The sequence below is a fragment of the Gorilla gorilla genome, chromosome 15 (genome assembly GCF_029281585.2).
Source record: "Gorilla gorilla gorilla isolate KB3781 chromosome 15, NHGRI_mGorGor1-v2.1_pri, whole genome shotgun sequence".
NCBI lineage: Eukaryota > Metazoa > Chordata > Mammalia > Primates > Hominidae > Gorilla > Gorilla gorilla.
The window spans coordinates 81,527,781-81,553,201 of record NC_073239.2 but is presented as its reverse complement, the minus strand read 5'-3'; the positions used below and the strand labels follow the sequence as shown (position 1 = coordinate 81,553,201).

Below are 25,421 nucleotides of genomic sequence, written 5' to 3'. Positions count from 1 at the left end.
CTGGGATTACAGGTGCCCACCACCATGCCCAGCTAATTTTTGTATTTTTACTAAAGAGAGGGTTTCACCATATTGGTCAGTCTGGTCTTGAACTCCTGACCTCAAGTGATCCGCCCACCTCTGCCTCCCAAAGTGCTGGGATTATAGGTGTGAGCCACCACACCCGGCCAATTTCCCCTTCTTAGAAGGACACCAGCCATAGTCAGAGTTCACACTAACGATCTCATTTTAACTTGTTTAACCCTGTCTCCAAAAACAAACAATACAAAAAGACCCTGTCTCCAGATAGGGTCACATCATGAAGTGCTGGTGGTGAGGATTCCAGCCTATCCTCTGTGGAAGAAACAATTCAACCCATAAGAACTGCAATCCTGGGCCTTCAGAATAAGGTGGTGGGGCTGTAGGCTGCTTTCTGTCTTTCTCTTTTAACTTCTCTTCTGTACTCCAAGTTTTCCTCTTTCCAAGCAACTGACTTTTCCCTATCCCCTGGTCCAGGGTTCCTTAGCCCCTCCTTGGCTACAGCAGGAGGTCTCTTGTGGGATTCTTTCTTCTGCCAGTGGAGGCCCCTGTGCTGAGCCATTGCGATGCTGCAGTGCGAGGTGACTGTATGGTTGGGGATCACTATGGAGTTCAGTCTTCTCACCAGCCAGAGGAGCGACAGATGTGTTCACCGCTTTTCCCAAAAAGGTGACAAACCATTCCAAGATAAGCACTGACCAGTCTCAATGCTTGTTGGCTTGTTTGTTTGGTGCAGAGTTGAGTTAATCATTCTCTCCAGTTCAAGGGAATTTCCATCAAGGGTCATTGCTACCTCCTCTTCTGATTTTTTTTTTTTTCGAGACAGAGTCTCACTCTGTCGCCCAGGCTGGAGTGGAGTGGCAGGATCTTGGCTTACTGCAACCTCCACCTCCCAGGTTCAAACGATTCTCCTGCCTCAGCCTTCTGAGTAACTGAGATTACAGGTGCCCACAAACATGCCCAGCTAATTTTTGTATTTTGTTTAGTAGAGACGGGGTTTTGCCATGTTGGCCAGGCTAGTGTTAAACTCCGGATCTCAGGTGATCTGCCCACCTTGGCCTCCCAAAGTGCTGGGATTACAGGCATGCACCACCATGCCCGCCTAATTTTTTGTATTTTTAATAGAGCTGGGGTTTCGCCATGTTGGCCAGGCTGGTCTCGAACTCCTGACCTCAGGTGATCCACTCGCCTCAGCCTCCCAAAGTGCTGGGATTACAGGCATAAGCCACCGTGCCCCGCCTGCCTCCTCTTCTGCTTGGTCTTTTCCTTTGCTCATCAATCGTCTCTCCCAACCCTGCCTCCTTCCAAAGGCACCCACTCTGGGGTTTGCTGCAGGTCCTTGTCAAGTAGATAGAGGTTTTTTGTTTGTACTTGTAATTTATATAAATAGTGTAGTGTTGTAGATGGTATGTGTCTCACCTGTATTATTCTATTGATGTTCCTCATGTTAATATGATTTTATTCTCACTCCTTGTGTACCATAAGCTCTGACATTTGTTAGGTTAAATAACATTTTATTCTTTCTGGACCAGTTTACATTACACGAGCCTTAGAAGTCACTATAATTGATACTCTCCTCCACATCCTGGAGGGGCAATGCTCAGTCTGATTCGACTGACTTCTCATTCTACATCTTTCCACCCATCTCCCTTGGAAAGGGCAGTGGGGCCTTTCCCACTTCACCTCATGTGGCCCAGACACTTAAAAATGCACTGCAGTTGGCCGGGCACGGTGGCTCACACCTGTAATCCCAGCACTTTGGGAGGCCGAGGCGAGCAGATCACGAGGTCAGGAGATCGAGACCATCCTGGCTAACACAGTAAAACACTGTCTCTACTAAAAATACAAAAAAACTTAGCCGGGTGTGTTGGCAGGTGCCTGTAGTCCCAGCTACTTGGGAGGCTGAGGCAGGAGAATGGTGTGAACCCAGGAGGCAGAGCTTGCAGTGAGTGGAGATAGCACCACTACACTCCAGCCTGGGCGACAGAGCAAGACTCCGTCTCAAAAAAAAAAAAAAAAAAAAAAAAGCACTGCAGTTGAGATAAATGATGCAGTGAGGATTCAACCAGCCATATCCAGCATGTGGGGATTGCAGAGGACAAACGACCTGGTTTCTTTAACACATAAATGTAATTGAAAGAAGGCAAGGGGGTAAGGGAGAAATGACAATGGATTAAGAAATACTTAAGAGATATATCCACCAAATGCAATGTGAGAACTTTATTTAGATCAGGATGTAAAAAAAAAAAACTGTAAAAAGATATTTTTAAAGATATTGGGGGGCGCTGGGCGTGGTGGCTCACGCCTGTAATCCCAGCACTTTGGGAGACCGAGACGAGAGGACCACTTCAGCCCAGGAGTTCAAGACTAACCTGGGCAACATAGCAAGACCCTGTTTCTATATAAAAAAAAACACACACACAAGGTATTAGGGTAATTTGCAACACAGATTATAAATGAGATGAGATGAGGTGATGGAATTACTAACTTTGTTAGGCATGGTCATTTCATTATTGGTATGGTAGTTATAAAGTTCTTACCTGCTAGAGATGGAAACTTGAAGCCAGATGAAATAATATGATGTCTAGTATTTGCTTTAGGACTCTAAGCCTAGTGCAGTGGCTCACACCCATAATCATGGCACTTTGGGAGGCTGAGGTGGGAGGATCGCTTGAGCCCAGGAATTGAAGACCAGCCTCAGGAATATAGCAAGACTCTGACTCTACTACTACTACTAATAATAATAAAAATTAGCCAGGTGTGGTGGTGCACACCTATGGTCCCAGCAATGACTCTAGTGTAGGGGCCAGCAAACTTTTTCTGTAAAGGACCAGATAGCAAATATTTTAGCTTTTGAGGGCCATATGGTCTCTGTCATGACTGCTCAGCCTTGCTGTTGTGTTGCGAAAGCAGCTATGGACAATACATAAGTGAATGGCATGGCCGTGTTGCAATAAAACTTTATTTACAAGAACAGGAGGCAGGCTGGATTTGGCCCATGGGCTTGTCATTTACCAATCCCAGCTCTACCGCAAAAAAAAAGGAGGGGGCAGATAGGTGAAAAAGTTGTACAAAATGTCGATATTTGTTGAAGCCGGATGACTTAATACATGGTAGTTCATTTCACTATCTTCTCTATTTTTGTATGTTTGAATATTTCCATACATAAAAAATATTCAAATGCATGGAAGAGATCTTTTTGCAGAAAAAGAGAGGCCTTTCACCTCCCTCCTTCTCTCTTTATCTCCCCCACTTCTTTTACCTTTGCCTGTCATTTTCTCAGGGCTGTTTCAGATGCCCACTGGCACACACACTTTCACTTCAATGTATTTTCAAAATCAGAGTGAATGTCCTAGGCAGCCCCACTGCTGAGGAATGCCAAAGAATTCTGCAGCAAATCCTTAGGATGGGGTCGCAGATGGTTTCCCAAGAGACTCCCAGGCCGGTTCCTCTCCGAGTTTTATACCCTTGTAAACACTTTTCCTAAAATGGAGTTTCCAGTCCTGGGGGCTGAAGCAAACCGCCCTCAGGGAAGCACTGTTGTTTTCTTCTTTCTCAGCAGGAAACAGGAATGTCCTGGGGAGTATTAGAAATTTACCAGACGGCTCTGGTGAAGGGCTGGGAACTTCAACTGGAATTTGGAATATGGTCAGCATCTGGGAGTTCAAAGGAAAAAATGTGAAGCTATTCATCAGACTCCATAAATTCTCTTAAAAGTAGATCATTATAAAATAAAGAGGAGACACTAGGGCATGTTGTCAGGTTAAAGGAATTACGCACATCTCCCATGAAACTGCCCTGAATGCGTAGGCGGAGCACATATGTCATTTCAAATTGTGGGTGGCAGCTCTACTAAGGAAAGAACAGCCTTTAACCCTTCTTTTCCAAGATCCTTCAGGGCATGACGGGGCCTCTGCAAAAGCTGGCCCTACCCTGTCTTCCCCGTGCAGGAACTGGGTGCTCTCTACCTGTCCTTAGCATGTGCCTCTGCCCCCGCCTGGCAGTGGTACAGGAAAGGGGACCCAATCCAGACCCCAAGAGAGGGTTCTTGGATCTCACACAAGAAAGAATTCAGGGCAAGTCCATAGAGTAAAGTGAAGCAAGTTTATTAGGAAAGTAAAGGAACAAAAGAATGGCTACTTCATGGACAGAGCAGCCCCGAGGGCTGCTGGTTGCCCATTTTTTGTGTTTATTTCTTGATTACATGCTAAACAAGGGGTGGATTATTCACACCTCCCTTTTTAGACCATATAGGATAACTTCCTGTCATTGCCATGGCATTTGTAAACCATCACGGTGCTGGTGGGAGTGTAGCAGTGAGGATGACCAGAGGCCAGTCTCATGGCCATCTTGGTTCTGGTGAGACTTAGCCGGCTTCTTTACTGCAACCTGTTTTATCAGCAAGGTCTTCATGACCTGTGTCTTGTGCCAACCTCCTATCTCATCCTGTGACTTAGAATGCCTAACCTTCTGGGAATGCAGCCTAGTAGGTTTCAGCCTTATTTTACCCAGCCCCTATTCAAGATGGAGTTGTTCTCGTTCGCATGCCTCTGACAGTAGGATCTTGCTCTCTCTAGTCACTTATCTAAGCTCAGCGTTCCATCTGAGTTCTAGCTCTTGTTGAAGGTAAGAGACCTTTCCTGACCATGCCAGCTCCTGGTAGGCTCTCTTCTCATGAGCTTCTCCAGCACATTCTGATGGTACCATCTGTTATCACATAATGTGTTTTGCCCTATTTACCACCTAGGAGAATGAATGCTGGCTGCTGTAACAGATGATCCCAATTCTCAGTCGATTAACACAATAAAAGTTATTTTCACTCGTCACAATACAAGGTGACTGTTCCTGGCCAGGTAAGCCTCCCACATAGTCATTCAGGGTCCCCCAAGCTCTCTCTACTTTGTGGCTCCATCCTCTTCTAGGTCCTTGGAGTCTTGGCCGTTTAGTTGGCAGATGAAGAAAGACAGCATGAGGAAGGTACACTCATTTCTTTCGTAAAACACTTTGGGAGATTCATCCATACTGTGACGTGAAGCAACAGTTCATTCTCTTTCATTGCTGTATAATATTCCATTGCATGAACATACCATGATTTATTCATTCATTCTACTACTAATGGGCATTAGGTTGTTTTCCGTTTTAAGCTATTATCAATAAAGCTATTATGAATGTGTCTTTTGGTGCACATATGTGTACATTTCTGTTGGGCATGTACCTAGAAGTAGAATTCCTGGGTCATAGGGCATACATATGCAAAGATTTGGTATATGTTGGCAAATAGTTTTCCAAAGTGATTAGACAAATCCACATGCCCGTCAGCATTGCATGAGACTTCCAGTTGCTCCACCTCCTTGCTGACACTTGGTATTGTCTCTTTTTCATTTAGCTATGCTGGTATGGCTGCAGTGAGGTCTCCTTGTGGTTTTAACTTGCGTTTTCCTAATGACTAATGTTATTGAGGACTGTTTTAATAGGTTCATTAGCCATTTTGATATTCTGTTTTGGGAATTTCCTGTCCAAGGCTTTGGCCTACTTTTCTATTGGGAAGTCTGTTCTTTTCTTATTGGTTTGAAGAAGTTATTTATATATTCTGGATATGAATTCTTTGTCAAGTATATGCATTGCAGATATACTCTCATACTCTGGAGCTTTCCTTTTCACTCTCTACATGGTATTCTTGATAAACAGAAGTTTTGAACGTTAACAAAATTATGAAATATCAATCTTTTCTTTTATGGTTAGTATTTTTTTGTGAACCATTCAAGAAATCTTTTTCTACCTCAAGGTCATGAAGATATTCTATGTTATCTTTTAGAAGCTTTATAATTTTGCCTTTCACATGTAGGTCTATGATTTATCTGTAATTTATTTTTGCGTTTGATATGATGTAGAGATCAAGGTTTGTTTTTTCCTGGTTGAATAACACCATTCTTCCTCCCACTTCACTGCAATGGGAACTTTGTTGCAAATTAGGTGACTGCTTATGTGTGGGTCCATTTGGGGACTCTATTTTATTATATTGGTCTATTTGTTTATGCTCTCTCTGCTATCATGCACTTTTAGTTATGGTAGCTTAAAAATCAGTGCTTTATATCTTCTATCTTTGTTCTTCCTCAGGATTGTCTTTGCTGTGCTTAGCACTTTGCATTTCAAAATTTGCTTATCAGTTTTTACATGTACACATATAAGTCTGCTGGGATTTTGATTGGAATTGAATTGAATCTATAAATAAATTTGGGGAAGTTAACAGCTTTATAATATTCTTTCAATCCATGGACATAGTAGTATATGCCTCTTTTTTTGTAGTTTTTGGTATAGAAGTCTTACACATCTTTTGTTGTTTATTCCTAGCTAGTGTTTTTTGATGTTATTGACAAGGGAACTGTTTTTGCAATTTCACTTTCCAAAGACATACAATTGACTTTTCTATACTGACTTGTCTGGTTATCTTGACACATTAATTTCTTAACCATTTTGACCACTCCCACTCACAGTTCATTAGCCAGAATGAACTGGCTACATCTAAATGCAAGGGAGGCTGGGACAGTGAGCCTACCTGAGTACCTAGGAAGAAAAGGAAAGGAATTTCAGTGAACATAGAAGATGCTTCTACACTCTATGTTGAGATCTGAACATCCATGGGTTTACCCTGTGACCTCATTATGCTGCAAGGAGTTATAAAGCTTTATAAAGCTCCCCAGGAACTTAAACCAAGTGTTCAGCCAATTTATAACTTGACGAGTCCTTTAGAATACTTTAATTTGAAAAAGATTGCATTAAAAGTTAAACTCTTATAAACTGTGGTACATCCATTTGATGGAATATGATTCAGCACTAAGAAGAAATGATCTATCAAGCCATGAAGACATGGAGGAAACTTAAGTGCATATTACTAATCAAAAGAAGCCAATCTGAGAATGCTATATACTGTATGACTCCAATTATATGATACTCTGAAAAAGGCAAAACTATGGAGACAATAAAAAGATCAGTGGTTGCCAGGAGCTAAGGGATGGAGAAGGATGAATAGGCAGAGCACAGAGGATTTTTAGGGCAGTGAAACTACTCCATATGATACTATAATGGTGGACACATGTCATTATACATTTGCTAAAACCCGTAGAATGTATAACAGCAAGAGTGAATCCAGATGTAAACAATGGACTTTGGGTGGTAGTGATGTGTGATAGGTTCATTGATTATAACAAAAGTACCTCTCTGGTGTGGGATGTGGGTGGTGGTGGAGGCTTTGCACGTCGTGGGAGGAGGCATATGTGCACTATGTACCTTCTGCTCAATTTTACTGTGAATGTAAAACTGCTCTAAAAAATGAAGTCAGCCAGGCATGGTGACTCACGCCTGTAATCCTAGCAATTTGGGAGGTCAAGGTGGGAGGATCACTTGAACCCAGGAGTTTGAGATCAGCCTGGGCAACATAGAGAGATCCCAACTCTACAAAATAAAAATTAAAAATTAGCCAGGTGTGGTGGTGTGTGCCTGTAGTCTCAGCTATTTCGGAGGCCAAGAAAGGAGAATCCCCTGAGCCCAGGAGTTTGAGGCTACAGTGAGCCGAGATCGCACCACTGCACTCCAGTCTGGGTGAGAGAGTGAGAGCCTGTCTCCAAAAAAAAAAAAAAAAAAAAAGCCCAGGCATGGTGGCTCACGCCTGTAATCCCAGCACTTTGGAAGGCTGAGGCAGGCAGATCATGAGGTCAGGAGTTCGAGACCAGCCTGGCCAACATAGCAAAACCACATCTCTACTAAAAATACAAAAATTAGCCAGACATCGTGGTGCACGCCTGTAGTCCCAGCTACTCGGGAGGCTGAGGCAGGAGAATCACTTGAACCCGGGAGGTGGAGGTTGTGTGAGCCAAGATTGTGCCACTGCACTCCAGCCTGGGCAGGAGAGCAAGACTCTGTCTCAAAAAAAAGTCTATTTTGGAAAATTTAAAGTTTGTCACTTTGGATAATCATATGGCCCCAAGGTAATCATAAACATATATGCAAAGCATCACTTTGAAGTCACATGGTAGAACTCTGTCATAAATTCAGAGTGGACATAAAAATGAACCAAATTATGCTCACGTTGCTATGATTTTAGATTAGCATTGAAATAAAATGCATGTCACACACTTCCTAAAGAACTTGCAGGCTATACTCCCGACCCTACTCTATCCCTTGATTATATTACAGCTACCTAAGGCTGAAGTCACACATAAACAAGCTATAACCTGCCAAAGCTGGCTTCTTTACCTTGTGAATGACCTGGTTCAAATTTTTTCTCTTACTGCAATCTCTTGTTTTGTTTAATTGCTGTTAACAAGCACAAATGATTCAACTCTTTCAATTCATCTAATTTGCTTATAACAAAGCAGCTAAGCCCATGGTTCAGTCAGTAAACCCCAATGACAGGTATTGGGCATTGCTGAGTTATGATTGGTTGAATTTGAGGGTGGTCTTTCGTCTGTCAACAATGCCCATTCATGAGACTACAAGATAGAATTAACTGCTTTTACAGCTGGGTGCAGTGGTTTATGCCTGTAATCCCAGCACTTTAGGAGGACAAGGTGGACAAATCACTTGAGGTCAGGAGTTTGAGACCAGCCTGGCCAACATGGTGAAACCTTGTCTCTAGCAAAAAATACAAAAATTAGCCAGGCATGGTGGCGGGCACCTGTAGTCCAAGCTACTTGGGAGGCTGAGGCACAAGAATCACTTGAACCCAGGAGGCAGAGGTTGCCGTGAGACCCTGTTTAAAAAAAAAAAATTAAGAATTAACTGCTTTTTTTTTTTTTTTTCCTTGAGACAAAGTCTCTGTTGCCCAAGCTGGAGTGCAGTGGCGCAATCTTGGCTCACTGCAACCTCAACCTCCCGGGTTCAGGCGATTCTTCTGCCTCAGCCTCCCGAGTAGCTGGGACCACAGGCGCATGCCACCGTGCCCGGCTAATTTTTGTATTTTTAGTAGAGACGGGGGTTCACTATATTGGCCAAGCTGGTCTCAAACTCCTGACTCTATGAGCCGTGAGCCGCCCGCCTCGGCCTCCCAAAGTGCTGGGATTACAGGCGTGAGCCACCGTGCCTGGCCCGAATTAACTGCTTTTACAGTGATCAGATGTGCTCTTCTTTCCTGTTTTTCACAGGACATAATTTATATGAGTACATACCTGCAATGCTCAGTTCAATGGATTCCTAAGTTGGGATATGCCAACACAAAGTCTCCCCCTAAAAACACGTGCACGTTTTCACTGCACGTTTTGTGTAGATTGCACCTCTGTGAACAAAGAGGAAACTTGTGTATGAATGGAGTGCTGCCTGGTTTCACATCAGGCCAGGAGGGTATCTGATCAAAACTATCAAGGGCTGAGGCTCAGGTACAATCCTGCAACAGTGTGAATGCCAAGGAACAGTCCTAGGCCCTGAGTCTCCTCACAGAGGAGCTGCATCTGGTTATGCTTCATGCCCTCCATTGCAAGTCTTGCAGAGAAAGGGAGCTGCTCAGGGGGTGGTTTCCTGGCTCTACAGAACCTTGTTCTCACTTTCTCTTACCTTCCCTCTCCCTCCCCTCCTCTTTTGTCTCTCACTGTCTTGGCAGATGTTTAGCTAAGTGAGTTTCCTATTGTGGTCCTGTCAGAGGCCTGTGAACCAGAGCAACTCTGAACAGGAGCTGGGTAAAATGAGGCTGAAACCTACTGGGCTGCATTCCCAGACGGTTAAGACATTCTAAATGACAGGATAAGGTAAAAGGGCGGCACAAAATACAGGTCATAGAGACTTTGCTGATAAAACAGGTTGCAGTAAAAAAGCTGGCCAAAACACACCAAAACCAAGATAGCCACGAGAGTGACCTCTGGTCATCCTCACTGCTACACTCTCATTAGTGCCATGACAGTTTACAAATGCCATGGCAACGTCAGGAAGTTACCGTATATGGTCTAAAAAGGGGAGGCATGAATAATCCACCCCTTGTTTAGCATATCATCAAGAAATAACTATAAAAATGGGCAACCAGCAGCCCTCGGGGCTGCTCTGTCTATGGAGTAGTCATCTTTTTATTCCTTTACTTTCTTAATAAATTTGTTTTTGCTTTGCACTGTGGGCTTGCCCTGAATTCTTTCTTGCATGAGATCCAAGAACCCTCTCTTGGAGTCTAGATGGGGACCCCTTTCCTGTAACATCTTCTCCTCCATTCCCCCACCCCCTGCACTCCCCAGCACACAGGGCTTTGCCGTTAGATGGCCTCTCTAATTTTTGTTTTGCTTTGTTTCAATATGTTTCTTTTTTATTTGCATAAATTTAAGGGGCACAAATGCAATTTTCTTTTCTCTTTTAAAAAATAATTTCAAGTTTTATTTTAGATGCAGGGGGTACATGTGCAGGTTTGTTCCCCAGGCACATTGCATGATGCTCAGGTTGGGGATATGATCGATCCTGTCACCCAGGCAGTGAGCATAGTACCCAATAGTTAGTTTCTCAACCCTTGCCCTTCTCCCTCCCTCCCACACTAGCAGTCTGCAGTGTCTATTTTTTTTTCTTTTTTTGGATTGGGGGTTTTTTTTGTTTTTTTTTTTGAGACGGAATCTTGCTCTGTCGCCTAGGCTGGAGTGCAATGGCATGATCTCGGCTCACTGCAACCTCCGCCTCCTGGGTTCAAGCTATTCTCCTGCCTCAGCCTCCCAAGTAGCTGGGATTACAGGCACCCGCCATCATGCGCGGCTAATTTTTGTAGAGATGGGGTTTCACCATGTTGGCCAGGGTGGTCTTGAACTCCTGACCTCAGGTGATCTGCCTGCCTCAGTCTCCCAAAATGCCGGGATTACAGGCACGAGCCACCGCACCCAGCTCCCAGTGTCTATTTTTGCCATCTCTATGTCCATGAGAATGGAATGTTTAGCTCCCATTTATAAGTGAGAACATGCAGTATTTGCTCTTCTCTTCCTGCATTAATTCCTATGCGTTAGGATAATGGCCTCCAGCTGCAGCCATGTTGCTGCAAAGGAAATGACTTCGTTCTTTTTTATGGCTGTGACAAATGCAATTTTCTTACATGGGTATCTTGTTAGTGGTGAAGTCTGGGCTTCAATGCATTCATCACCAGAATAATGTATATCATGCCCGTTAAGTAATTTCTTATCATCCACCCTCCTCTCACTTGTTTCAATATATTAGGGGTTTTTGTTTTGTTTTGTTTTAATGTGCTGGTGAATCACATCTGAACTTTAATTAGTGGCTTACATTAAAAGTCTAAGGCCAGAAGTAAACGTGTCCAGACACATTGGCCTTCCGGGGTTCAAGAAAAAAGAAATCCTCACGGCCTTTATCTCCTCCCCTCCATGTGTCAGCTGTAGTTTTTCTGGTCAGCACATTCTGGTCAGAGTTCTTGGTGTATGTTGCAATGTGTGTGTGCTTTTTTGGTTTCTTTTTTTGTTTTTCGAGAAAATGAGAATGGTAGAGCAGGATGACCCTGCATAACAGAGTGGGTAGGGCTGGCATAGCCCATTTCCATCATCATAGAATATTCCCATGATCTATGCCTCACTTAGGACCGAACCCCAGCCAAAGAGAACAAAGAGGCTTATCTAAAATACACTCCCTAACCAAATATTAGGTTAATAATGGGTTAATATTACCATCTTCTTAGATTATATAGTATTTTAGAACCAAATTAAGAATAATAAAACCAGGTGCCATGGCTCATGTCTGTAATCCCAGCACTTTGGGAGGGCAAGGCAGATGATAGCTTAAACCCAGGAGTTTGAGACCAGCCTGGGCAACATGGCGATACCCCGTTTTTACAAAAAATACAAAAATTAGCGAGGCACGATTTAGTCCCAGCTACTCAAGAGGCTAAAGTGGGAGGATTAATTGAGCCTGGGAATTCAAGACTCCAGTGAGCTATAATTGTGCCACTGCACTCCAGCCTGGGCAACAGAATGAGACCGTGTCAAAAAATAAGAATAAGAGCTACTATTAATATTTATTGAGCATTTACTATATGCCAAGATTTTTGGATCCTTAAAATAATTCTGTGTGGTAGATATAACTACTAAATTGAAGGTTGCCCCATGTCCCGTAGCTGATAAGGCTGAAGCTATTAAAGGACAGTTCTGCTTATCTAATCTAGTGCTATTTGGCTGTATTCATTTCTATGGAGGCAATAAAATTGTAGGACAAAATAGATTATTTCAGGAGGCAAGTATTGAAATTTTCACTTAATCCAGTTCTCTTCAAGGTAAAAAACAAGGTCTAGCTGATTATCTCTATATTCTGGTCAGCTGAGTAACTCCTTCCTGGGGCCAGTGGCAAAGGCTGCCACAGATCTCGGAACCTGCAACTGAGGGGAAGGTTTGGAACTGGGTTTGGCGGGCGGAGTTCACTGACATTCTCAAAAGGCCCAGCAGGTGGCAGTGTTTCTCACTCCGCCAGAGCCCACGAGGGCCTCCAACAGGGCGCCCTAGAGACGTGAAGACAAACGTGGGGGCAGAAAGACCATGCCTGTGTTGTAATTTTCAAAACTTCGTCTTTTTATACATTTTATTTTTAAAACATTTTAGTAAAAATAAACAGAGTAGGCTTTAGTAGAAATAGGAGCAGGCACCTCCTTCCCTGCGCGTCACCAGCTGCCCTCGGCTGCCCAAGCCCCTCACTGTGATGCTTACCACAGATCTGTCCTTCCAGAAACACCTCCAGGAGGATTATTTCCAATCCCCAGCTTCAACCGCCTGTCCTGCCACCCTCGTCACCCACCTGCCAGTTTGCTGCCCCACTTCCTGGAAGGCCAGCTCTGTGCAAATCTGGTGAGCCGACTCCAGTGGCTCAGCTCAGCCATTCTCAGCTGTGATTCCCCCGGAACCCAGCACACCTCCAGGGAGACCGTGAGAGAGGCCATCTGAGGATAGTGCTGGTACCCACACGAGTAACTACAGGTGGCGGCTGTTTGCTGACATTTCAGGCCCAATAGAGGCTTTGCCAGGTTTATGCCTGCACATCCAGTAGGGAGCTACTGCAGGTTCAGCTGCAAGCAGCAGTGAGAAGTGTCTCCTCCCACCCACAGCCTTCACATAAGTACTTCTACCATCTGCCGTACAGCCTGAAGTCCCAGGTTTGGGGATGGGTGACACACATCTTTTCAAGTTAAAAAAAATTTTTTTTGTTTTTGTTTCTTTGTGGAGACAGGGTCTATGTTGCTCAGGCTCCTGGACTCAAGCCATCTCCCACCCTGGCCTCCCCAAGTGCAGGGATTATAGGCCTGAGCCACCACACCTGGCCTCATACACTCCTTTTGATTTTGAGGATGGTCAGATTTTCAAGAGCTTCATATAAAAAACGTGAATGTATCATGATTGGGGAGTTCACATCACATCCAGATGCAAATACTATGGAAGTGGAGGGGAGATGGTTCAAAATAAACATGGTAAGAAGCTCATTGGTGCTGGGCACGGTGGCTCAGGTCTGTAATCCCAGAACTTTGGGAGGCCGCGGCAGGTGGATCGCTTGAGGTCAAGAGTTTGAGACCAGCCTGGACAACATGGTGAAACCCCCGTCTCTACTAAAAATACAAAAATTAGCCGGGCATAGTGGTGGGCGCCTGTAATCCCAGCAATTCTGGAGGCTGAAGTAGAGAATCACTTGAACCTGGGAGGTGGAGGTTGCAGTGAGCCAAGGTTGTGCCATTGCACTCCAGCCTGGGTGACAGAGTGAGACTCCATCTCAAAACAAAACACAAAAAAACTCATTGGTAATTTTCCTAATGATTGTCGTTTCTTATGCAAAAATTGTATTAATTTTAAAGTTAATTAAAAAGTCAAACATTCCTAACAAGTTTGTTTTTTTTTTTTAAACAGACCACTTTAACCCCTCCAAGATTTGGTTGGAGGGGCAGGCATCAGGCAGGTAGGAGATGCTAGGAAATTTGAGGGGAAACTTTTATTAAGTCTGTCCTTTGCCTATTGGCTAACTTTAATGGGGATTGCTAAATGCCTACTGTGTGCCATGCGATATGATAGACACTATGTATAGATTGTATTATTTAGTATTGGGCCATTTTATGGACAGGAAACCAAGGCTTAGCACAGTCAACTTGCCCAAAGTCAGCTAACTTACAAGCAGTAGCCAGGATTCAAGAACTTTCTGCTTTTCTACTTGACCACCCTGCAACATAACCAACATAACAAATCTAAGGTAAGTGACTAGTTGCTGGAAATCCCCCAGTCTTTGTCCAAGGTCTTTATTGAAATGCAAGGACAGAATTATAGTTAATTCCTCTGACTTCCTGGGTTCTCAAATGCTCCCATGTGGGAAATGCTATACGTACAAGGATGTCCTATGACTGTACCTACAATCAGGACTGGTGTTCAGACATGGGGACTTCCATGTGGACTAGCAATGCCATATGCTATTCAAAAGGGGGATTTGCTCAGCCCATGGGAAACACAGTGAAGCCCTGATTCCGACTGCATGTCCTTTTTTATTCCCAACACACAGAACTCAGTACTCTTTGCCCTGTTCCCTGTGCACCTCCTGGTGGCTCTTCCTTCCTGCTCTCCTTCCTGAGAAAGTCTGTTTTGCTCTCAGGCCTTAGCAATCAGGGCCAGCCCATTGCATTTGGTTTCCATGGAATGGAATTTATATTCTTGAATATATTGAATGGGTATATTTTTCTTTCCACTTAAATCATGATGCTCTGTGGCTCTCCACTCATTTAATCAACAGGTTTCTATGCTTCAGGGAAAGAGAGATACTGTTGGGAACAACCAGGTCACTGCTCAGTTTTGGTTGCCAAATTCATTTTTTTTTAATCCCTTGCAAGACAATAGTAGTGAAAAATTGTCTCTAAAGTGGGGTGTGCCCAAGACAGCACAATGGGGACAGAAAGCAAATATTAGAATTGTTATTTTCATTTTTTACCTTATCTTTTAAAATGTCTATTTTGGGATGTATGTGTTATAACGCATGTAATATATTAATACAGTGTTAAATGTATATCTACCATATACAGATATACATGTTACCATATATACATATATAACCAAGTATATATTAATATATATGGCATACACAAATATATTAAATATATATTTATGTATGTGCTTAAATTTTTTTTGTTGTTAGGAATGCATGATCAAAAAATTAAGGCCACTACTCTTGAAAGGAAGACTTGGTTTTGAGTAGAGAATTTTTTTTCTAAATTCTAAAAAGTTCACTTTAACGATCAAAAGTATAGCTTGGAGTTCTATATTGACTTCTACTACGAGCCTTAGGTAGAGATAACTTAAGCACCCACTCATCTGGGGGAAAATAGACTGTATCTCCAGTGTGGGAAGCTGAGGGAGAGAGAAGGTAGAAGGCAAATAGTGTGTGTGGGGCAGGGAAGGGGAGCAGGTCCCACTCCCCACTTGGGTAGGTTTAGAAGGCTCCTGTTGGGTAAGTTTAGGAAACTCCAGAACGGTGGGGCTGTTTTTTCTTTCCTCAAGTGTCTTAGGGAAGGTCCGGGTCCAACGTGGGCCCCCCAGGCTGAAGGTGGGCTGCCGGACAGCCTCACAGAGCCCTGAGCCCTGCAAGGTGAATGTAGAGGCAGCTGGGGGGCCCAAAGCCCTAAGGGGTTGAGTCCTTAGAACCAGTGGATTGCAGAAGGTTGGGGGAGAATGAGAGGCCACAAAATGCAAAAACCAAATGACCAGAGGAAACACAGATGTAGGGGCTAAAAGGGCCAGGTGGGACCAGCTTCACTTGAGCAAGCCAGTGGCAGGCATAGGATGGTGGGGGCCCAGCCTGGCCCAGCCACCCTACAGTGAAGACAGGGAAGGATGTGGCAGACGGCCTCTGGGCCTCCACCCCCACAAGGACACGAGCACATGCCTTCCCATCCTGATGCTTCTGTAGCCGCATACCATCTGCTATGGGCTGAACTGTGCCCAGCCCCATTCCTATGTTGAAATCCTAACCCCCAGTGCCTCAGAAGGTGACCTTATGTGGAAACAGAGTGGTTGCAGATATAATTAGTTAAGATGAGGTCATATTGAAGTAGGGTGAGCCCCTGATCCAACATAATTTGTGTCCTTATAAAAAGGGGAAGTCAGAGACAGATGCACACAGGAAGGACACCATGTGAAGAGACACAGGAGGAAGACAGCCAGCTACAAGCCAAGGACAAAGGCCTGGGACAGATCCTTCCCTCAGAAGGGACCAACCCTGCCAACACCTTAAACTCAGATTTCCAGCCTCCAGAAGTGAGAGACAATAAATTCCTATTGTGTAAACCATTCCATCTGTGGCACTTTATTACGGCAGTGTTAGCAAATATCGCACCAGCTTTGCTAAACAAGCAAGGGGGTGGGGAGAGATTAGAAAGACTAGACCATTATTCAAGAGGGGCCGAGATCATCTGGAAGAGACTGTACTAAATGGAAAGAAAATTAGTTCTCCTGAGTTACCTTTCATAGACAAGTGAAGTCCTCTGCCCCCACCAGAGGAAATAGAAGCCTTAGAGGAAGATAAGAATAATCACAAAGAAGCCTGTCCTTTTTTGCACATCTGAGTGCACTGAATAAAATTCCAGCTGTATTCGAATCTCAGAGATATAGCCTATCCTGGCCTGCTCTCTCGGTGTGACCAGACCCATCCTCCTGGGCATTTTATGATTTCTAGACTGGCCACTTTCTTCTCATTGATACCAGCTTCCTGACTCGTTGCCATAGTTCCAGTGGCAAATTCCTAAGCTGGCCACAAGAGCAGTGGCATGCTGACGTGGGTTTGTACCAGCTCCCAAGAGGTGGCTGTTAAATTTTCAGGAATTTTGTGAGCCAGTTAAACACGGCCATTATTAAAGATCAAATTATAAATATGACCAAAATTTTTAAAAAGTATTGAATACTCAAAAATCATCATTTTCTAATTCTTTTACTATATTTTACTATTATGTTTTCTGGGTTATTATATCTGTTACATTTGTATGATGGAAATACTTTGTAATGAATTGTTACTGTGTGTTTCTTCCCAATTTCATGTTCAGTAAATTCAGGTAGCTCAAAATCAACTATAGTGGGAGTATTTACACCATGGAAATTGGTAAATGCTACATATCAGCCCCCACCTCAAGGAGAGCCAGTTGTTAAAAATTTACCAGCATAGGCTGGGCGCAGTGGCTCATGCCTGTAATCCCAGCACTTTGGGAGGCCAAGGTGGGCGGATCACCTGAGGTCAGGAGTTCGAGACCAGCCTGACCAACATGGAGAAACCCCATCTCTACTAAAAATACAAAATTAGCCAGGCGTGGTGGCACATGTCTGTAATCCCAGCTACTTGGGAGGCTAAGGCTGTAGAATCGCTTGAACCCAAGAGGCAGAGGTTGCGGTGAGCGGAGATTGTGCCATTGTACTCTAGTCTGGGCAACAAGAGCAAGACTCCGTCTCAAAAAAAAAAAAAAAAGTACCAGCCCATCACTACATAGATGCTGCCATGGGCCTTGAGTTCTGCATTCTTTTTTGAGATGAGGTCTTACTCTGTCACCCAGGCTGGAGTGCAATGACAGGATCACAGCTCACTGCAACCTTGACCTCCCACGTTCAGGTGATCCTCCTGCCTCAGCCTCCTGATTAGCTGAGACTACAGGTGCATGCCACTATGCCCAGTTAATTTTTGTATTTTTAGTGGAGTCAGGGTTTTGCCACATTGCTCAGGTTGGTCTCAAACTCCTGAGCTCAAGTGATCCATCCACCTCAGCCTCCCAAAGTGCTGGGATTACAGGTTGGGCTCTGTATTCAGATATACTAGTAGATCAACTGAAAAAGCTTGAGAAACAATTATTATCAGCTGTACCCAGGTCTGATCTGGGATTTAAATTATCAAAGAGTGATGAGAACAGTCTTCCACCGTTCCATAGAGGAGGGAGACTCCCAGTGAGGGTGACACCAGTGAGACCTCTACTGTCTTTCCAGACTTGGGGCAGGACATTAGGCAAAGAGCTACTCACTTCCACACCTTTGTTGTCTTTTGCTACTATTGAGTGACAGTGCTGAACAGGGAACCTCTGAGCAGACTGCCACCTGACAACCTTTATTGGTTTAAAATAACCTGGAGTAACTCTTAATCCTGCTTCTGGCAAGAAGAGAATGACAGAATTCAAATGGGTCCAAGACTTCCAGGACTGAACTGCTGTCCTCTGCAATCCATTCTGTAAACCCCCCTCTTCCACCTGCTAATGTGGTATCCACAGCAGAGCTGAGTCCTGGGGGAGACTTCTCTTTCTGCATAGTAACAGGTGTAAAAATAGCAGCTGACCCCTTCAGGGATAGGTGTCAGGCAAAAATGTCTCGGGGACCACAGTAGTTGTAGTCTGGGGATGGTAGGGGCTGACGTGGGCTTGTATCCAGCTCTACCATTTACCAACTGTGTGGCCTTGGGCAAGGGATGATCTTTCCAAACCTCCTTTTCTCATCTGTACAGTAGGGAAACAAGACAGATTCGCAAAAGTGGAATGAGTGAGAGATAGAGACTTAAGTATATATACAATTGTTCTTTGGTACCCATGGGGGATTGGTTCCAGGACCCTCCACAGATACCAAAATCTGCAGATACTCAAGTCCCTGATATAAATGGTGTAGTATTTGCATATAACCCATGCAATCCTCCACTATAAATCATAAATCCTCCCATATAAATCATCTCTAGGTTACTTATGATACCTAATACAATGTAAATGCTATATAAATAGTTGTTATACTCTGTTGTTTAGGGGATAATGACAAGAAGTCTGTACATGTTCAGTACAGATGTCATTTTTTTTCTCAAATGCTTTTGATCTGTGGTTGATTGAGCCCAAGAATTCAGGACACACAGGTACAGAGGGCCAACTGCATTTCAAAGTTACATTCTTAACCAATGCAATAGAGTGAAAAATAGGAATTTAGCTCTAAAGAAATGGTGGGGTCACAGGGTGGTGACATATCTAAATCCTAGTCTGTCGGAGCAGAACAACAGAAGGTAAGCATATTATTTAGAGGTAAAGAGGTAGCTCCCAGAAGCAGCAAAAGCAGAAAAAGTAAAAGTAGTTACGTTTAGAGTTTGGGACTTCAGCTGGGGAGAGATGCAGCTGTTGGATTTTATTGCTGGACTTTCCAAATTTCTTACCTTTTTCTTTTTTTTTGAGACGGAGTTTCACTCTTATTGCCCAGGCTGGAGTGCAATGGCATGATCTCGGCTCACCACAACCTCCACCCGCTGGGTTCAAGCGATTCTCCTACCTCAGCCTCCCAAATAGCTGGGATTACAGGCGCCCACCACGCCCAGCTAATTTTTGGTATTTTTAGTAGAGATGGGGTTTCTCCATGTGGGTCAGGCTGGTCTCAAACTCCTGACCTCGGGTGATCCACCCGCCTTGGCCTCCCAAAGTGCTGGGATTACAGACCTGAGCCACCGCCCCCAGCCAAATTTCTTACTTTTTAATCCTGTGTATGTATTACCTTGACTCCCTTTATTAAAAAAGAAAATAGCTGTGCATTATATTAACTAGATTTCTAATCTATCTCTTAAAGGGTTGATTTTAATTTTCTTTTCCCTGCATGTGAGACATGCTTTGCCACAGCACAGGGCCCTTGGAAACAGTTTGTTTTTATAGCTTCTGTGTCTCTGTAGGTTTCTATAGCTCCTTGAAGTCTGTTTTGTGTATCTCTTGATTTATAAGATGTTCGTGAATCATTCCAAATAAAGACTTCTTTCTTGCAAAAATATGTAAAGAAATAGCAAGGGATGATTCAGAGTTTGAGGCGAGCACTTTCATCTCCAAAGAACTAAGCAGTGAGCTGGGCAGCACGCAGTCAACGGCCAGCCTGGCTAGCACATCATCTGCGCTCAGCTGGGCCTGGCCATGGCCTCAGAACCAGTCTGCCCCCTGCTTGGCACTCTCCAGCAAACGCACTTCCCTCCCCCACCCCTGTCTCCAGGCCACACTGGAAATCTCACACCCATTAACCTCAAGTTCACAGGCCTGTAGGGTCCACAGATAGTCTTCAGGGGACCCACAACCCACTAGAATTACATTTGCAACCTTGTGTTTTCTGGGAAGAGTGTGCAGATAGTCTTTAGATTTTCAGTGAGCTGTACATAGGTCTCCAGCTCTCCTCAAAAGGCAACTTGAAGTGGTATTTACACCCATAGAAACAGTAAAGACTGTGATTCTCTACCCCTTATCATGCTTTCAGCATAGGATGGTGGCTAGAAGCCCCACCTCTGGACTAGACTGCCTTGTCTTTAAGCCTTCCTCCACCATTTCCTAGCTATGTGACCTCAAGCAAAGTGCATCACCTCTCTGTGCCTTTGTTTTCCCAATTATAAAATGGGACAAATAATAGTACCTACCTTGTTGGCTCATTATGAGGGTTAAAGGAGTTAATATAGGTGAAATGCTTAGAGCCTGGCACCAAGGCAGTTTCAGGTGGTGTTTGGCCCCGCCCTGCTGAAGTCTGACAACTCACAAATGGTCACCCCATTGCTGTGTGCATATCTTCCATGTGCTTGGGGATGTAGCTGAAGCACATCCTAGGGGTCAGTGTGGTGGTTCAGGGTGCTCTAAATGCATAGGTGACACTACAGAGATCCCATGGAGGGGAGCGGAAACTGCCAAAGGCTGTGTGTTGGGTAGGGAGTAGTCATGGCAGCTTCTGCACTGAGCCCTCCCCCAGTGGCTTCATGGGGCTCCTTCATCTGCTGGACCTAGAAGAACTGTGTATCGTTCTCCTCGACATCGTCCCATCTAACACACCCTCCTCTCTGCCTACTTGAACCTCCACTCATCCTTGAAGACTTCACTTGAGTCCCTCCACTGAGGAGTCTTTTGTGACCACTGCCTCCCCATGTGAAACACACTGCTCTTTCTATGGGACTTGTATTAATCTGTTCTCATACTGCTCTAAAGAACTGCCCAAGACTGAGTAATTTTTGTTTGTTTGTTTGTTTGTTGAGATGGAGTTTTGCTCTTGTTGCCCAGGCTGGAGTGCGATGGTGCAATCTTGGCTCACTGCAACCTCCACCTCCTGGGTTCAAGCTATTCTCCTGCCTCAGCCTCCCAATTAGCTGGGATTACAGGCATGAGCCACCACACCTGGCTAATTTTTGTATTTTTAGTAGAGACAGGGTTTCACCATGTTGCTCCTGACCTCAGGTGATCCACCCACCTTGACCTCCCAAAGTGCTGGGATTATAGGTGTGAGCCACCTTGCCCAGCCGAGACTGGGTAATTTATAAAGGAAAAAGGTTTAATTGACTCACAGTTCCACATGGCTGGGGAGGCCTCAGGAAACTTACAATCATGGTGGAAGGGGAAGCAGGTACCTTCTTCACAAGGTGGTAGGACAGAGAAGAGTGAAGGAGGAACTTCCAATCACTTATAAAACCATCAGAACTCGTGAGAACTCAACAAGAACAGCATGGGGGAACCACCCCCAAGATCCAATCATCATCCTCCCTTGACACATGGGGACTACAGGTCCCTCCCTTGACACGTGATGATTACAATTCAAGATGAGATTTGGGTGGAGAAACAGAGCCAAACCATATCAGGACCCTTTGTGTTTACTGTGTTTAGTGCAAGCCATGCCGTGTGCAAAGTGAGCTTCATGCATTAGCTCATTTAATTCTCACAACAACCTTTACAATAAACAGAAATGATGATTATCCTTCATTACAGATAAGAAAATTTAGGCTTAGATAAATATTTAAAACTTCATCTGCCTGAGGCCAGGACCCATGCTTTTATCCACTTCTCTAAACAACCTCTCTGATTCTGCCCAACTCCTGCAATGCTTTTTTTCCCCTTAGTTAAAAAACCTCCTGTGGCCCTCTTGAAGACAGGTTCATATCTGATTCATTTTTGTATCCCAAACATCTATTACTGTGCCCAGCATATAGTAGGCACTCAGTAAATGTTAAATGGATGGAGTGATCTGGAATTCGGGCTCTGCAAAAATTTTGCCATGACTTTCTCCAGGTCATAACCTTTTAAAAAGGCTTCTAGCCTAGATCAGGGTAAATGCTTACTTAATTCAATAAAAAGTATATATTTACTTAGTACCTACTATGTGACAAGCACATAGGTCTCCAATACTCCTGACAAAGGAACTGTAAGTGGTTTTTACACCTATGGGAACAGTAAAGATGGTGATTCTCTTCCCCTTATCATGCTTCTAACATAGCACAGTGGATCCCCACCCCCAGACTAGAGGTTACAGCAATAAATAAAACAGCAAACCCCTCCACCCCACCCTCTTGAAGCTTATATTCTCTTTTCATTTGAAGAAAGCCTCACTGGGCACCTCCCCTTGGCAGTGCCATTATGACACTTCTTGCTGATAGTGTTTGTATTAGTCCATTCTCATGCTGCTAATAAAGACATACCCAAGACTGGGTAATTTATAAAGAAAAGAGGTTTAATTGACTCGTAGTTCAGCAGGGCTCGGGAGGCCTCCAGAAACTTACAATCATGGCAGAAAGGGAAGCAAACATGTCCTTCTTCACATGGTGGTAGCAAGAAGTGCCAAGGAAAAGGGGGGAAAAAAGCCCTTAAAAACCATCAGATCTCATGAGAACTCACTCACTATCACAGGAACAGCAGCACGGGGGTAACTGTCCCCATGATTCAATTACCTCCCACCAGGTCCCTCTCACAACATGTGGGGATTATGGGAGCTACAATTCAAGATGAGATTTGGGTAGGGACACAGCCAAACTGTATCAGTGGTGAAGACTAGACCTGTCCTCTTAGAGTTATTATACAATCCAGATGAATAAATACACAGGTAAAAATAAAAGGCAACTCCCACACAAAAACCAAACTACAGTGGCTCCCAGCTCCCAGGCAGGCTGACAGCCCCAGGGCCACTGGCTCAGGTGCATGTTTTCCTGAGCAGCCCTTCAGACCCGGCAGAGGCCCTCACAGAGCAAGTCGGGGGGCACTCCCAGTGTCCTCCTCTGGCTTCACCCCTCACACATGCTGGGCTCCTGCCTCTTCCTCCCTCCTGCTCCAGATCCAGAAGAAGGGCCTGGGCAGGCCCCGTGGTACTCCCGACTTGCCTGGGCTGTTGTTAGCATAGAGATCAAAAAGAGAAAGTGCAGCCAGCGGGTGCGGGGAGGAGAAGCTGGTGAGCTGAGGCAAGAGCTGGCTCCGGAGTTGGCAGCAGCCAGGACACCCAGGTCAAGTGCAAGGAAACAGCGCAGAGGCACTGAGACCGACAAGAGACCCAAGGTCACAGAGCTCACCGCGCATGTCCTTCCTGTTATTTTCCCTCCATGTGCAGAGTTTAAAGTATGAAATCCCTGTAGCTGTGAAAGCGGGGAGAGGTAGAGTCTGTTGCCTCAGGGAGAATCTTACTATTGGATTACAAAGGCTCAATATGGAACTCAGAGGGTGGGGCAGATCAGCTCTGGATTCTTTCCTTCTATTTGCCTTTCTGCCCCTACCTACAAGACAAACAGAGCAGCCTGTTGTCTGACCTCCTCAAGCCTATAAGAGTCTCTGCACAAATCTTCACCATTCTTTGGCAGCTCTTTCTGGGGTCTCTTCCTGCCCCTCACCTTCCACCCCGGCTAGCCTTTGGCTCACCCTCTGTCCAACCCCTCACCTGACCCCAGCTTCTGAAATGAGCTATTCTTATTTCTGGGACTATATATGCATGTATTGGGTCACTTGGGGCCAGCGTGGGGGAGCTGGGATTTAGGGGCTCCTTCACCTTCAGGAGTTCAAATCATCATTTGATTTAGGGGTAGGCCTGCAGCCTAACAGGGTTCTGTTATTTGGTTAAACCTGTTGAAGGAGAAAGGAAGCATTTCAAAGTAAAGGAAGGGGCCACAGCGTCAGCCCCTGGAAGGGCTCAGCTCACCCTCACTTTCACACAGTGTAGAATAGCTTGATTGTTTTCCTTCCTTTCTTGAATAACTCTTCCTTAATTTTTTTTCCCAGAGATAAGTTCTGTCCCCCAGGCTGGAGTGCAGTGGCGTGATCATAGCTCACTGCAACCTTGAACTCCTGGGCTCAAGTGATCCTCCCACCTCAGCCTCCCAAGTAGCCAGGATGACAGGTGCATGCCACCATGCCTGGCTCATTTTTTAAAAATTTTTTGTAGAGACAAGGTCTCACTATGTTGCCCAGGCTGGTCTCGAACTCCTCATTACAAGTTATCCTCCTGCCTTGGCCTCCCAAAGTGCTGCGATTCCAGGCGTGAACCACCACGCTCAGCCTCTTGCTTGATTTTTTTCTTTTTTTGAGATGGAGTCTCGCTCTGTTGCCCAGGCTGGAGTGCAGTGGCACAATCTGGGCTCACTGCAAGCTCCGCCTCCCGAGTTCATGCCATTCTCCTGCCTCAGCCTCCCGAGTAGCTGGGACCACAGGCACCCGCCACCACACCCGGCTAATTTTTTTTGTATTTTTAGTAGAGACGGGGTTTCACCATGTTAGCCAGCATGGTCTCAATCCCCTGACCTCATGATCCTCCCTCCTCAGCCTCCCAAAGTGCTGGGATTACAGGCGTGAGCCACTGCGACCGGCCTCTCTTCCTTGATTTTTAAGACTCAGTTCAAAGAGCTCTTCTGATTCTCCTTCCATGAGCCCTCCAGGCCACAGCGACTTCAAACTGCTCTGAGTTTGTAAAGCTGTCCACTGCATATGCAACAAATGTAACTCCATATTGCTGTGCATCTTCTCCTGGGTTGAGTATTGATCTGTTCTTGATCAGCTTCATGGGTCTATGCTGCGACTATGTTCTGACTGCACAGTCTAGGTGGTGAACTACTTGGGGCAGAGGGCAGACCTCTACCTTTGTGAATCTCCCACGGCCTCTTGGCATCTTGGCAGGTATGGGGTAAATATCTGCTTCCTTGTTGATGGATGGATGATTAAAGATGGCAACTGGCTCCGTCATTTGATTGGCTTTTCTAATAAGATAGGGAGGTGGGTGGCACTTCTGAAAATGACCCATATCTTGTCTATTCTTTGCTTAATGTGCTGTTTCAGCAAAAACCAAGGCTGAACAGAAGCCTAGAGGAGTGGAAATTACAGGGAAGGTTGTGCTTTTTTAGGCCCATGTTCCAAAGTGATGATAAAACATCCAACTACACTTCCATTCCTAGCTCAGAAACCACAACAGATGGAAGCGGGTGTGGGCCATAATTAGTGCCCGAGGTGAGTGAAGAAAGCCAGGAAAACCTCGTCAAAGGAAATCAGCCTAGAGAATAAAGGCTCCCTGGGTTTGCTTTGGAAGAAAGGACAGGGGATTATGTCCTTGCGCCTTCAAGAACAAGAGACCTGGCACTGGATTAAACCATCCAAATAGTAAAACCAGTAATTATGTGTTGTGGGCAGGGCCAGCCTGGTTTCTCAGTGCCACATCCACTTCCTGTGGTGGGTGGCAGGTCTACAG

The 25,421-nt window shown here is 44.8% G+C and overlaps 1 long non-coding RNA gene across 1 annotated transcript; it reads left to right on the top strand.

The window, feature by feature from the left end:
- Window positions 1-610: 610 nt before the first annotated feature.
- On the top strand, window positions 611-16,201 carry LOC134757129 (uncharacterized). Its single transcript, XR_010130774.1, has 3 exons — window positions 611-687; window positions 14,071-14,196; window positions 16,085-16,201. It is a non-coding gene; the product is annotated as an uncharacterized lncRNA (long non-coding RNA).
- The last annotated feature ends 9,220 nt before the right edge of the window (window positions 16,202-25,421 follow it).